The sequence below is a fragment of the Erinaceus europaeus genome, chromosome 2 (assembly GCF_950295315.1).
Source record: "Erinaceus europaeus chromosome 2, mEriEur2.1, whole genome shotgun sequence".
NCBI lineage: Eukaryota > Metazoa > Chordata > Mammalia > Eulipotyphla > Erinaceidae > Erinaceus > Erinaceus europaeus.
Window position 1 is genome coordinate 108,434,068 of NC_080163.1, and position 10,726 is coordinate 108,444,793.

Sequence of the window (10,726 nt, forward strand, 5' to 3'; positions counted from 1 at the left end):
CTGGCAGGTGGCGTAGTGGAGAAAGCATCAGACCCTCAAGCATGAGTCAGTCCCGAGTTCAATCCCCAGCAGCACATATACCAGAGTGATGCCTGGTTCTTTTTCTCTCTCCTCCTATCTTTCTCATTAATAAATAAATAAAATTTTTTTTTTAAAAAAAAAGAAAGAATGAAAAGCTTCTAGAACTCAACAACAGAAAACAAACAACCTGTCAATTTCTCTCCTGGGGATTTACCCAAAGGAGACAACTCGGACATCCAATGACAGATGAGTGGATAAGAAAACTGTAGTCTATATACACAGCAAACTACTACAGTGTTGTTAAAAATGATGAGGTCATCTCCTTTGGCTCAACACGGATGGAAACTGAAGACATTATATTAAGTGAAATAAATCCAAAAGAGAAGGAATAAATACCAAATGGTCTCATTTATAAGTAGAACTTAAGAAATAAAGACAGAGGGAGTTGGGCGGTAGTGCAGCCCATCAAGGTGTGTCTATTTCAGCAGGTGCTTGGGGGAGTTAGCGTCTTTTTATTTTATTTTTTTATTTTTGCCTCCAGGGTTATTGCTGGGACTCAGTGCCTGCACCATGAATCCACTGCTCCTGGAGGCCATTTCCCCCCCTTTTGTTGCCCTTGTTGTAGCCTTGTTGTGGTTATTATTGTTATTGTTGATGTTGTTCATTGTTGGATAGGACAGAGAGAAATGGAGAGAGGAGGGGAAGACAGAGAAGGGGAGAGAAAGACAGACACCTGCAGACCTGCTTCAACGCCTGTGAAGTGACTCCCCTGCAGATGTGGAGCCGGGGGCTCGAACTGAGATCCTTACACCGGTCCTTGACCAAGAAGCATAAGAAAAGGTGCTCGTCGTCATTCATCACTGGGTTTCCAAATAAAACCACAGTGAAGAGGGGCCAGGCAGTGGTGCACCTGGTTAAGCACACCCATTACAATGTACAAGGACCCATGTTCAAACCCTTGGTCCCAACCTGCAGGGGGAAGGCTTTGCGAGTGATGAAGCAGGGCTGATGGTGTCTCTCTGTTTCTCTCCCTCCTTATCTCCCCTTTCCCACAAAATTTCTGACTGCCCCTATCTAATAAATAAATAAAGATAATTATAATAAATAGGTAATTTAAAAAAACATAGTGAGATATCACTTCACCTTCATTAGTATGGGGGAAAGACAGAAACTAACAAGCGAAAAGATACATAGAAATTGGACCCTGGGGTTGTTAGTGGGATTGTAGTAGCCAATACAGAAACTAGTCTGATGGTTCATAAAGAGTCTTAACATCCTCTCTAACACTTGTTACTGTTTATCCAGAACATTCTTCTTTTTTTTTTTTTTTAATTTAACCAGACCACTGCTCAACTCTGGCTTATGGTGGTGCAAGGGATTGAACCTGGGACCGTGGAGCCTCAGGCATAAGAGTTTCTTTGTATAATCATTAAGCTACCTACCCCTGCCCTATCCAGAACATTCTTGCACCTCTTCATTCTCCTGTACCTGAGGATACCAGGTCCAAGTCATTGCCTGTCTTCCTGGGGCAGGAATATCTTATAAAGATCTAGGTGGGGATATCAACTAGGGTGGCCAATTTGGAAAACACTGTAGAGCTTCCATGAGAAGCTAAAGACTGAGCTACCATGTGATCCAGCAATTGTGCTCTTGGGTCTGAAGAAGACAAAAAAATTAACATAAAATGTTATATCCACCCCAGTGCTTATTGCAACACTATTTATAGGAGCTAAAATACAGAAGCAACTAAAGTGCCCATGGCCAGTTTACTGGATAATGTAAATGTGGTATCGCTATACAATGGGACACCATTCAGCTATTAATAAAAACAGATCAAATTTTGCCATTAACAACAAAATGAAAGGAGTTCCAGGTGATTATGAGACTGGAAATAATTCAGGGACAACAATGCTAGTTCTGGATGATTTCACCTATGTGTGCAACCAAGGATATAAAATTGTGGAACATCCAAAACAAATTAAAGAAGAGAAACCATTGGCAATTACTAAGGTTACCTGTGGGAAAGAGGATGGGAGGGAGTAAGACAGATGAAAGGAGTAATTAAAGAAAAAACAAGAAGACCATTCTGGAAATAGACTTTCTAATTACCAGAGAACTCAAGTGTCCTTTCTAGCAATAGCTTTAGATGGGTATAATTTCCTTTTGCTTTGAGTTGAGATCTTGGGGTTCCTGAGGGTCAACTTTCCTGCAAATTCTCATTGCCAGTCATTTGGATGAGGAGAGGAGAATACCGAGTTTATAAATTGGTGTTCCTAGGGCATCACTGGTAGGGATCAACTTATTCTCCTTCTCTGCTTCCTCCTTCGTCCCTTGGCCCCGGTTCCCAGGAACTTCTCCTCTCTCCTCATGCAGCCCTGACTGTCAAAATCTCAGGTACCCAACCATCTCTGCCTCCCCCACCCCACCCTTACAATCCTAATATCAGGATTCTGTGGGAATGGTGGAGCTGTGATGGGAGGGCAATGCCCATCCTGGACTTGCACAGGACACAGCAGTTCCCTCAGTAGCATCTAAGATGTAAAGGAAGAAGGGGGGGGGCGGGGGAAGGAGCTGTGAATGTAATCTTTGTGTCCTCTGGTGACTAGACCATGAGAGGTTCACCAAATTGAACTGTGGGTATAAAGTTTCCTTCCTAAAGGGCCTGTGCAGATCCACTGAGTTAGTGAGTGAACAAATGACAAGCAACTTATCCCCTCACAGGGCTGCTCCCACAGGGTATAGGAAATTCAAGGGCCCATGGGGAGTTCCAAGAGCCCCAGAAGAATGCACCACTGTCCTGAAACCCTCTGGAATGAAAAAGGTATAGGGCATTTGAGGGCCCAAGACAAATGCACTCCCAATTTCACTTGCAAGAGTGTCCAGATGAGGAAAAACCCATACTGGCCTAGGCAACTTGGCCACCAGAAAACGTAAGGGTGGGGGTTTGGGGAAGCATCAAAGCTTCCATCCATCAGTGGGATGGACCCAGATGGACTCCTGTCCCTCTCATCTGCTGTCAGCCTCCAATAAAGACTAGGGTCACCCCCTGGCGGCAACTTCAGGACCAGCCAGGGTCCCCAAGGAGACAGCAGCCCACTCTGATGGAGCGCAGGGTGACCTGCCTGCCCCAACAGGAAAGTGAGCCCCAGGGATGCATGAGAGGGTTGCCAAGTGGAGCCTTCTCTGTAGGACTGTGGGTTTCCAATTTAGAAGACCTGTCCCTGGGCCCATGGAGTCTTACCCAGAGGTTTCCTGAGTGGCCACAGGCAGAAGCTTTTCCAGGGCAGCATTGTGGGACCTGGAAGAGCGACTGCTATCCTGACCCCTGAGTCCTTGAGTGCTCCATGGAGTAGCGGAACAGACACAGGGCTTTGTCTGAGCAAGGCTGTATTACAACCTAAAGTCTGGCTTTCTTCACTATTCACACCAATTGCCTTTGCTATCTGTCTGGGATTTTTCACAGGTCAAGTAAGACTCAGACATTTCCAGAAAATCTCAAATTGGAATTACCAGAGTTTGGAGTTGTTTTAATTTGACACACTGTTGACTTCAAACAAAAGCAATCAGTTGGTCCATCTAACAAGGAAGAGGGATTATTTGGAAATAAACTATGGAAGATAGGGTACACTGTGCTCATGGGGAAAGCCATCTGCACTTTCTGGATAAATCCCAGGCTAATAAGCCTCTAGTTAACTCTGGAGGATCCCTGTCTTCTGGAGGGAAAAGGGACAACCTTTCCTGGGAGTGGCATTCGGTAAGTTCTTATCCACTTGTGCCTGGGTCTGTGCATACTCTTTCTAGCCTCCCAACCACACTGAAAAGGTGATCTGAGAACCAGTGGCAGAGTTCGTGTTTTTTTGTTTGTTGGTTTGGGCTTTTTTGTTGTTTGTTTTCTTTGGTTGTTTAGTTGGTTGGATTTTTGTTTTTACTAGAGCCCTGCTCAGCTCTGTCTTATGAAAGGCTACTAGGGAGTGAACCTGGGACATCACACCCTCAGGCACTAAAGTCTTTTTGTATAGTCACCCCCTCCTCTGGATAGACAGTCAGGTGTCAGACTAAGGAGAGGAAAAGTAAAGAGAAATATGTGAGGGATAGCACAATGGATAAAGCATTGGAATTTCAACCATGAGGTCCCAAGTTCTGTCCTTGGCAGCACATGTACCAGAGTAATGTCTGGTTCTTTCTCTCTCTCCTCCTATTTATTTTCATGAATATTTAAGAAAGAAAGAAAGGATAGAAGAAAGAAAGAAAGGAAGAAAGAAAGGAAGAAGGTGGGGGTAGATAGCATAATGGTTATGATAAGAGACTCTCATGCCTGAGGTTCCAAAGCCCCAGATTCAATATCCTGCACCACCATAAGCCAGAGCTGAACAGTGGTCTGATGAAAAGAAAAGGAAAGGAAAGAGAAAAGAAAATAAAAGAGAAGAAGAGAAGAGAAGAGAAGAGAAGAGAAGAGAAGAGAAGAGAAAAGTGTGGCATTCTTCCTGTTCTCGTGGAAGAGACTCAGTGATACTGAGCAATTCAGCATGTGACCCAAAACAAGTTTTTTCAAGTGTCAAGGACTTTCAGAAGAGAAAGACAGTTAGGAAAAGTGATAAAAGTCCCACCTTCTTCCAGAAATAAGGAGAGGGTAGGTTGTGAAGGAAGGTTATCATACTGGGCACTGGTAGAGCAAGTTCCTCAGGCTCTCCTCAGAGGATGCCTTTATCTCAGAGAGAACCTTCTCTGCCCAAGGCAGCACAAGCCTTTTGACATATTTGGTAAGTTAGCAGGTTTTTGCTCCCCTGCACCTGCTACACTCCTGCAGGTTCGGATTTGGAGAATACATCTTCCTTTGGCAAGTTAGGTCCTGACATCTTGGTGATATTGAACACAGGAAGTCATTAAGGAGCCCACCCCCTGCCATAGGCCATTTTGCTCTGGGGCTCGGTGCCTGCATGCCAAACCCGCCACTCCCAATGACTTTTTATTTTGTTTTCCTCTTTTATTTTTTTTTTTTTTCTTTTAACTAGATAGGACAGGGAGAAATTGAGGGGGGGAAGGGAGGGAGAGAGGGAGAGAAAAAGAGAGTCACCTATAGAACTATTTCACCACTTGTGAAGCTTCCTCCTGCAGGTGGAGACTGGGGACATGAACCCGGGTCTTTGTACATGGTAATGTTTGTGCTCAACTGGGTATGTTGCCACTTGGCCCCCACATGCTTCCTCTGAGGTAAAGCTATACCTGGCCTGCCAGTTGTTTTGTCACGGGGAGATCCTGAGAGCTCATTGTGTGCCAGTTCAAGGTCAGTGTTTGTGCCCCTGTGTGCTGGAGGCAGTCAATGAGGGCAGGCAGGCAGAATGGAGATTGTGTGCCTTCCGCTTCCCTTCCCAGCTTGAGTGGCCTCCACCTCTGAAGTGGAGTGAACTTGAGCCAGCTGAAGGTCATTGCTGCCCATCTTGAGCCAGTGCTCTGGTAGGCCACCCCCACTAGCAAAGTCATCCTTTGGGAGGATGATGACTACAGCCTAGGGAATGTTGTAGAGGCAAATAGAGGATTTCTTTCTTTCTTCCTTTCTTTCTTTCTTTCTTTCTTTCTTTCTTTCTTTCTTTCTTTCTCTTTCTTTCTCTCTCTCTTTCTCTCTTTCTTTCTTTCTTTCTTTCTTCCTTTTTGCCATCAGGGCTGGGGCTCAGTGCCAGCACTACAAATCCACTGCTCCTGGCAACCTTTTCTTTTTCTTTCTACTTTATTTTTATTTGACAGGACAGAGAGAAATTGAGAGGGGAGGGGGGAAGATAGAGAGAGAAAGATAGACACTTGCAGACCTGTTATACCTCTTATAAAGCATCCTTCCTGTAGGTAGGGAGAGGGGGTTTGAACCAGTTAGGCAGCAATGGGTCCCAGCAGTAAACTCTGAAAACCTTTGAAAGTGTTATCTATGAGGCTCAGGAGGTAGCATAGTGGTTGGGCTCTGGGCTTGCAAGCATGAGATCCTGAGTTTGATTTCTAGTGTTGTAATATGCCAAAGAGCTGCAATGGCCTTTTTCTTTCTCTCATAAAATAAATGAAATAAACCTTTAAAAGTAAAAGGAAGGAAAAGTAGTCTATAGGGATCATGGAAATATCACAGCAAAAGCACACAGGACTTGTACAAGAGAGGATCCAGGTTAAATCCCCAATACAACCAGTAGGCAGAGCTGAGTGGTGCTCTGGTCTATTGAACTCTCCCTGGTTTTGCTCAGTTGTTCTTGACCACCAGAACAGCAGCAAATGCTGGCCCTGGACTAGAGACTATGCAGGGAAGCTCCGTGGGTCAAGGTGATAGACAGCTTTTCCACCCTCTCATGTCCCTACACTCCCACTCCAACCCTGGGTGAGACTTGTATTCCACCTGCAACTCTTGTCACTCCCCAGTTTCAAGACAGCAAAGATACGGCCCCACTCACAATGACCTCTCCTGGGAACTTCCTGTCTGTGTTTTGTGGCTAACAGCTGGAGCCTGTTTACTGTAAGGTTCAACTCCCTTGGAAACACAAACATGAAGTGATTCTGACCTCAGTTTGTTACCAGTAGTGCAGTCCATTCCACAAAGTGATGAGTAAACAGACAAAAGAAAAATAAAGAGAGAACATCTGGCCCAAGGAAGATGAACTTATTGGGATGTTGGAAAAGTCATGTTTGGGTGATAGCACGCCTGGTTTTTACCTTTATTTATTGGATAGAAATAGTCATATATCAAGAGGGAAGGGGGAAATAGAGATGGAGGGAGACAGAAAGTTACCTGCAACACTGCTTCACCACTTGCAGAGAGCTAGCCCTGTGCAGGTAGGGACTGGGGGCTCGAACCCGGGTCATTGTGCACTGTAACATTTATGTTCAACCACCTGGCCCCTAGCTGTTTCTATCAATATATAAAGATAATTTTAAAACATTTTTTTTAAAGAAGAAAAAGAAGGAAAAGAAGAAGAAAGAAATGTCATGGTGTATTTTTCTGGTTTCCTATGCAAAAGTATGTCCTGACTTTTCAGACAACCTAATATATCTGGTGGGGGAGGGAGGGGACTAGAATAGGAGAATGCATATGACTCTCCAATTATACTGATTAACATTAAGGGGAATAATAAGGAAGGTATGTATTCATTCTCCAGTAAAAGGAAAAACAGGAAAGGAGGGAATTCAACAGATGTTCAGTCAATAGATGCTCTACTCAGAGTGTTTTTAAAGCCCCAGAAAGACTCAGAAATTAGGGACTTGAAATCTGGGTTCCCATAACTGTGTGGCATCTCTGGCAAACTGTTTTACTTCCCAAAGTGGCAAAGTTGATACAACAATGGGTTTACTTTTTTGCTGGTTATTGAAAGCTACAACTCCAGCCAGAGGTGAAAGGATATCCAAGGATCCTCCAAGCAGGTCAGCATGCAAAGGGGGAGAGAGAATGGAGTGAAGGAATCCCAGAGAATTGGCTTAAGAGTTTTTACTTTTCAAAAAATATTTATTTATTTTTAACTTGACAGGACAGAGAGACATTGAGAGAGAAGGAGGAGACAGGAGAGACTGAGAAATACCTTCAGCACTGCTCCACTGCTCATGAAGCTTTCCCCACCCCCCACTGTAGGTAGGGACTGAGGGCTTGAACCCAGGTCCTTGCTCATGGCACGAGTGCACTCAACTAGGTGTGTCACCACCTGGCACCTGGCTCAAGCATTAGAACACCATCTCTCAAGCTACAAAAAAAATAGCTTTTTTTTTTTTTTTGGACATAAGCTAAGTTTCAGACTATACTTCTTATTTTAAAAAGGTACTTCGGAGCCAGACAGTGCTGCACCTAGTTAAGGGCTCATGTTATAGTGCACAAGGACCCAGGTTCAAGCCCCTGGTTCCCACCCGCAGGGGCAAAGCTTTGCAAGTGGTGAAGCAGGGCTGCAGGTGTCTGTCTTTCCTTCTCCCTCTCTGCCTTCCCCTCCTCAATTTCTCTGTCTCTATCCAATAAGAAATAAATAAAAATATTTTTTAAAAAGGTACTTATAACTTACAAAAGGCAAAGAAAATGACTAATGAATATTATAAGCCTTTAATTTACACATAGACTTTCATACAAACATGGAGTGAGGCATATTTGATGAATATAAGTCTATTTTTTAAAGGATTTATTAATGAGAAAGAACCAGACATCACTCTTGTATAGTGCTGCCATGGATTAAACTCGAGACCTCATGCTTGAAAGTCCAATGCTTTTTCCGCTATACCACCTCCCAGACCATGATGAACTGAATTCTATAGAGAATATTCATATGTGATTAATTCTTCTATTAAGAGGGCGATCTGGCTGAGGCATCTGTCACCCAGGGTTGATCGCCAGGGTTGATTCGGCTGATCTGGCTGGCTAGGCGGGTGTCCCCTTCCTCCCTCACCGCTCCATGTGCGTCCCTCCCGAAGCTGCGCGCCTTCCCCGAATAGAGACGGACTGATCTTCGGTCGGACTGGTCTTCGGTCGAGGGTAGCTGCGCTCCCCTGCTAGAACCTCCAAACAAGCTCTCAAGAATGGTTATTGGGGGGGCACCTGCTGGCAGTATAGGGAACTGCAGACAATCAAGCTGAGCAGTGAATTCTAATCAGGAAAACCCCAAACAGAGGAGAAATTCCTGTAGTTAACAGACAGATAGAGGCTGTTGGAGGACAATGACCAACAGTGTGGGAATCTGTCAGGTGTTAAAGAAATTCCCAGCTCTTAAAACTAAAAAAGGGTGGGGGAGGCTCTAAGGTCTCAGGTTCAATACCTCCCCCAAACATAAACCAGAGCTGAGCAGTGCTCTGGTAAAATTAAAAATTAAAATTAAAAAAAAGTTAAAGAAGAAAATTGATTACCTTTGCTTGGGTGAGGTGAGGGAGGGGGGGTTGTGGCTAAGGAAAATAGCAACTATATAGTAAGATATCTGGCTACATTTTGGAATTATCCCTTCTTTACCCTCAGTTAAATCTAAAGTGTTCCTTTAGATTTAACCCCCCCATCCAAGTTAGAATGTCCAGTCTTTCAGAAAGGGGTGGAAAAAAGTTACTTTTCAGAAATTTCTCTCAGTTAACTGTTGATACACATCTCTTTGCCCAATAACACTTAAGTGTGTGTAAAGGTTTTCTCACACCAACAATTGACGTTCCGAGCCTAGCAGCCATCAGAGTTCAACTCAACTCCAACACTCTCTTCCTGGAAGCAGCAGCAGCTGAGACCATGTCTTGGTTTCAGAGGTCAGTCTCCATTCAGTCCAATCTACTGCCTGTGCTTCTGACCAGCAGCTTCTAAATCAGAGTTCCCCACCACCTCCTCCCCAGTTTTGATTAATTTGCTAGTCTGGCTCACAGAATTCGGGAGACCTTTTAATATTTACTAGCCAACTACTGATTTTTTTTTAAATAAAATTATCTGTTTGTTTTCAACAGATACAGAGAGAAATTGAGAGGGGAGGGAGAGAAAGAAACGCCTGCAGCACTGTTTCACCACTTGTGAAGCTTCCCCACTGTAGCTAGGGACGGGGGCTTGGACCCATGACCTTGCACAATGTAATGCGTGCACACTACCAGGTGCGCCACTGCCTGGCTGCACTGATTTCTTACAAAGAATATAAATCAACAGCCAGAGGAAGACACACAGGGAAAGCCAGGGGAAAGGCTGGATACTTGCAAATCTTCTCCAGGTGTGCCTTTTCCCTAAATCGCCAACCAGGAATTCTCTGTTTTTCTGATATTTGTGGAAGCTTCACTACACAGGCATGGCCTATGAGTTTATTAGTCTTCGGTAGTTGATTTAATCTCTGATTTTTTTCTTTCTAATTAATTCTTTAATTTAACCTGAGCATTTATTTTTAAAAATTTTGTATATTGTTATTGATTTTCCCTTTTGTTGCCCTTGTTGTTTTATTGTTGTTGCTGATGTCGTTTTTTTGTTGGATAGGACAGAGAGAAATGGAGAGAGGAGGGGAAGACAGAGAGGGGGAGAGAAAGATAGACACCTGCAGACCTGCTTCACCACCTGTGAAGTGACCCCCTCCCCCACAGGTGGGGACGGGGGCTTGAACTGGGGTCCTTACGCTGGTCCTTCTGACCCCCTGAGCATTTTACTTTTTAAAAAATATTTTCATTTACTTATTCATGAGAAAGATAGGAGAAGAGAGAAAGAACCAGACATTACTCTGATACATGTGCTGTTGGGGACTAAACTTAAGACCTCACACTTGAGAGTCCAATGCTTTATCCACTGCACCACCTCCTAGACATCTCTACTTAATTTTTTTTGTATATTTCTTTTTTTCCTTTTGTTGCCTTTGTTGTTTATCATGGTTGTTGTTATTGCTGTTGTTGTTGTTGGATATGACAAAGAGAATAAGAGGAGGGGAAGACAGAGAGGGGGAGAAAAAGATAGACACCTAAGACCTGTTTGACCTCCTGTGAAGTGAACCCCCTGCAGGTGGGGAGCCAGAGGCTTGAACCCACATCCTGATGCCACTTAACTCGCTGCGCCACTGCCTGGCTCCCTTTACTTAACTTTTTTATTTGACAGCACAGAAAGAAATTGAAAGCGAAGGGGAGGTAGAGAGGGAGAGAGGGAACTGCAACATGGCTTCACCACTTGAAAAGCTCTCCCCCTACAGGTGGGGAAGGCTCAAACTTGGGTCCTCCATGTGTTTTAAGCAGGTGTGCCACCACCCAGCCCCTTATTTTAATTTTTTGCTTT